Consider the following 5,707-nt stretch of genomic DNA (forward strand, 5'->3'; position numbering starts at 1 on the left):
TTTTATTAATGAGTTTAAGTCTTCCGCATTACTTTCTGTTGATATTATATTGAAATGTTAGGTTTAGATTGGTTGGTTCGCTCACATAGGAGGGTAAGTGTGGGTGCCAGTCGCGGCTCGGTTTTGGGTCGTGACAATCAGACACTCTTTTGAATCCAATTTATGCGATTACTTCTTAGTCCATTCAGGAAAAAAAAATGCTTTTAGGATTAGAAAATTCAAAATAGCATACTTCTAATTTTTAATATTAATTTTAATAACAAATTTTAAAACAAACACAAATATTTTATAATATTCAAATTATTAGTTTTTTCTTCTTCTTTTAAATTTGATAGAAGTTTTAAAAACATCTCTAAATTAGATATAAAAATAATAGTTTTATTTTAAATTGTTGTCAGTCTTAAAAATATTTTTTCACTTGACTAACTAAATTTAGATATATAATCGATCTGTCACATGACATTACAAGTGATCTAAAACTCATATAGAACATGAGGATCTTAATATAAAGTTGAGAGACGAATGAAGACACTCTAAAATTGACAAGAATTTGAGAGATGTATTTCATGTTACATGACTGTAAGTGTATTTAAGTTCAATTAATCAAGTAAAAAGAGTGTTTTTAAGTCTAACAATAGTTTGAAACTTAAACTAATACTTTATGTTGAATTTAGGGATGTTTTCAAGAGAAACTTACATAAATAGTATAATATATTAAGAAATATTTATCATTAGTTGCAATAACTTTTTTATTTTCACTTGATCACTTTAATAATATAGTGTGTGATGTCGATACACTCTTTAAATAGGCAAAATGGTGTGATTGACCCTGATACTTGTATGTGTTTGTTTTGTGAATCATTTACTTAATTATTTGTCAACTCAACTCTTAAACTCAATCAAAATGAGCATTTTAAACCCCTCCAACCATGTGTGTAGCTCACTCTCCTTTACATAATGACATGTCATATGCACATAAGATATATTAATGTCATGTCATAATTATTTTTAAAATTATTAATCAAAATCGTTTAATTAAAGGTAAAATAATAAAAAATTAATCATTTTCTTTTAAGTAAAAGCCATTACATTTTCTTCCATTCCCACTAGTTGACGTGAACCAAGTGGTCGCCATTTTTGCTGGCGAAGCCACTCAAATTCCTTTCGCCTTCATCTCCGCCGCACATCATTACCATTTTCCTTTCTTCCTCCAACCTCCACAAAATCAACAACATAAGCCACATCAGATTCAGCCAAACATCATCACCATTTTTGCCTTATCTCCACCCACCACAAAAAAAAAAACTCCAAATTATCAACAGATTTTACTAAGAACTTAAAATGGTTAGTATTCTACTAACAAATTACCAACATATTTCTAACTGAATTATATTTTACAACTTAACAACAAAATTCTAATAGATTAGCAGCATAAATCTTACTAACGAAGTATTTTATTTGGTAAATACGGCGAGAAAAAATGGCGCCAAATTTAGTAACATTATATCAATGGATTACCAACAGAAATATTACTAACACACACCTTTTGTTGGTAATATTACCGACGAAGTATATATCGGTTGATAAATATGAAAAAAATATTGTTTATATAATTTATTAACATGTTACCAATGAATTATTAACTAAATATTTACCAACGACAAGATTGTGTAGCTAAATTTACCAACCAAATATAAATGTGTTGGTAAATTAGTAATGAAATGCAATTTGTTGGTAAACTTGTCAAGAAATATCAAATTAGTTGAAAATTATGCCGACGAATAAAGATTGTAGTTAGTAAATTACTAACATCATTAAATAGTTGGTAATATATCAACTGATGATTAATCCATTGGTAAAATTTACCAACATATTGATTATTAGTTGGTAATATTACATATGACTGTTTAGTTGAATAATAACTATTACCAACTCTGATAAAATTTATTTGTAAATTATTAATTACTAACTTACATTTTAATAAAAAATTTATTAATTGAAGTTAAATGTTTTGGTAAATCAGCGTCTAGTGTTGAGGCTTTCATATTTAGTTTGTGTCATTATGTATTTTAATTTTTAACTTTTAAACAAAACTTGACTTTGTTCAATATTTTTGGTAAACTGCTCAGATCTGAACACCGTCAGTGTCCTTATCTTCGAAAGGTCATTTTTTATCTTACGGGAAGGTTGGTTCAAGTTTTGTGGCTTTCATTTTTTTGTTTGTGCCGTCAGATGTTTTAAATTTTATCTTTAGACCAAAACTTGACTTTGGTCAATATTTTTATGAACATGCTCAGATGAGAATTTCGTCAGCGTAAACAACTCCAAAGGTCATTTTTTATGTAGTAGGATGGTTGGTTTGGGTTTTCAAGCTTTCATTTTTACTGTGTGCGTTAAGTGTTTTAACATATAAAATTTGGCAAAATTTAACTTTGGTCAATATATTTGGTAACATGCCCATATAAGAATTTTGTCAGTGCAATTAGATGCGAAAAAGTCATTTTTGATATGATAAGATAAAGGGTTCGGGCTTTGAGGCTTCCGTTTTTAGTTTATGTCGTTAGGCATTTTAGCTTTTATGTTTTGACCAAAATTTTATTTTAGTCAATATTTTTGATAATCGTGCACGAATTAAAATTTTGTTACCACAGTTAATTATATAAGTTTAGTTTTGATCTCATAGGATGATTGGTTCGGGTTTTGAGACTTTTATTTTCAGTTTCTGTCGTTAAGCGTTTTAACTTTTAACTTTTGGCTAAAATTTGTATTAGATCAATTTTTTAGGAAACATGCTCAATTTGAATTTAGTTAGCGCGGTTAGCTCTGGAAGATCATTTTTCGCTTTTTCGGATTGCTGGTTTGAATTTTGAGGTTTTCATATTCAGCTTGTACTGTTAGGCGATTTAATTTTTAACTTTTGGCCAAAATTTGATTTTGCTTAGTTTTTTTATAAACGTGATCTGATAAAAATTCTATCAGCGCGATTAGTTTTGGAAGATCATTTTTATATCTAATAAAATGATTGTTTCAGGTTTTTAGGATTCCATTTTCAGTTGCGTTGTTAGGCGTTTTTCTTTTAATTTTTGACCAAAATTTAGATTTGGTCAATATTTTTTGGTAAGTGTGCTCAGATTAAATTTTTTGATATAATGATATGTGTCATATTAAGATTAATTTAACTTGTTATCATAGATTTTGCATTATTTTATTCAAATATGATTTATAAAATTGATCAATATTTTTAGATTGATATTCGTGTTCTTAGATTTTTAAATGCAATAAATTAATAAATATTTTACTATTAAATAATCATTCAATTAATAGTATTTTGAACATATTTTCAATCAATTACTAACCTAACATTGAACTAGAATGATATATTACCAATAAACTAACAACCAATTATTAAATTTATTAGAAAATAAATAATCATACTAACGTATTTAGAAAATTTATTACCAACAAGTGTTGTGGTATAGCGGAAAGTACTCCTACATCCTTAACCAAGAGATCTAGGTTCAATTTCCGTTGTGTACATAATCATCTTTGTTAGGAAGCGCTTTACTACACAATGTGTGACTTTTTCAGCATGAATCCAAATTTATTCGGGCTCCAATGTGGGTACCGAACACCGGATTGTAAACCAAAAAAAAATTAAAAAAAGTATTTAAAATTTATTGGTAAATTACCAACAGAAATTTTTTGTTACTAAAATTACCAACAAGTTATCGATGTATGAATCGAATAATGAAGAAAAAATTTACTAACTCTTTTTCAATTTGTTAGTAAAGTTACTAACGATATACTAACCAAAAATTAGTTGGTAAATTTACCAACGGAAATTTCAGGGTCATGTTTCAAAATTTTGTAACTACATCTTTGGGTGTTTGCCAACTGATTTTTGGTTGGTAAATTTACCAACAAATTACAATCGGTTGGTAACATTTACCGACGAGCTTTTTAGAAACGGATTAATATAAGTTGGCATTTGGTTGGTAACTCAATTTGTCAACCGATTTGATCAATTTACCAGCGATTTCTTTGTTGGCAACTAAGGTTCCTTTTGTAGTGACCGCACACCAATATCATTTTCGCTGTCATGATTAGATCCTTGCACCCTTACCCACCTCCTTCTCCTCTCCATTAACCAGACGCGCCTCTCTCCATCCACTGCGTATCAGTGGTGTTCGGCGAACACTACCAACACCTCTCTCTCCCTCCGTTGGTAATTAGTGGACTCAATGAAGTGCCCAAGATCATCTAAATAGATGAAAATATATTGTGGAAAAGAAAGAAAAAAGATTGGGCAAGTGATGACGGGAAATGAGGTGTTATGGGTGAAGAAAAAGGTTATATTTAATTAATGGTTTAAAAAAATTATATTTTTTATAATATCTAATATTTTCAAGTAAAAAACTCCTAACTCTCCTTAATAGGCGTGTAATTACACAGTTTTTCCAATTCAGATATCTACTGTCACATAAGTCTGGTCAATGGTCAGAGGTTTATTATATTGTGTTTTGTTAAGTTTAAGGGTTCAATTAACAAATTGGTAAGTAGAAGAATTCTTAATACAAACTGATACAAGTATAAGGGTTAACCAGACCATTTTGCCTTTAATATATATACTATAGAGAATAATTTATAAAACACATATGATACAAGTTTTATTAATATATAATACATTTATCACACATTTTAATACAATGTGTCAATTTATTACCAAACAAATATAAAATATTTTAAAACAGTTATAACACATATATATTACATACAATCATGCATATTTATTTTTGATACACATTATAGATTAATCATAGTATTGAGATATATTGCTATAAATGATAAAAAGAAATATTGCTAAATTGTCAAAAAATTTAACCAGAATTTGGATAGAAATTTTAAAAAATTATAATATTTTTTATTTTAAAAAAATTGATCTTTTTTCATTTTAAGTACAAATATATTAAAGTTAAAAAGGTAAAATTATTTTTTTAAAAAAAACATAAATAAAATATCACTCTATTTATATTTGTTTATTTTTAGTTTGAATATGTTTCTCTATAGATTTTTATGTCAACTCAATTATATTCACTTTAATTGATATAGGTACATTTAATATTTTTCTTCATTGGAAAGTAATGAGTATTTTTTAAAGTTATAAGAAAAAATATCTAAGAAAAGACAAACCAACACAACACAAGCCAGCCTGGAAAGGTCAACAATACCGAGTTGACTCTGCTCTATCCATTTTATTGACCCTTTTTTGGGGGGATCGGCTGTTTTTTTAAATTTATTTTATTTTTTAAATTATTTCAAAAATGCTTTTTTTGTCATAGTTTTTAATTTGAACATCCTAAATTTCTGTTTAAAATCAAGCTCCTTTTTTAACTTATACTAGAGACGGAGCTCAACATATTATTTTTTTTATTTTAATTTATGTGATATTTCATTTTTTTATATTAATTAATTATTTTTCATTTTGTACGATATTGAATAAATTATAAATAAAAAAATAACTTTACTAATTTAACCCGTAAATATTTTGTGAGAATTTTACAACCAAATATGACACGTTCAAAAGAAATTAACGGCAAGGGTAATCTAGAAAAATTTTAAATAATCTTTTATTGATTTAGTAAGGTGATTAACTAATATAAGACAACTATTTTACAATATATATATATGTATATATATATATATATAT

Source organism: Solanum pennellii, chromosome 10, assembly GCF_001406875.1.
Source record: "Solanum pennellii chromosome 10, SPENNV200".
NCBI lineage: Eukaryota > Viridiplantae > Streptophyta > Magnoliopsida > Solanales > Solanaceae > Solanum > Solanum pennellii.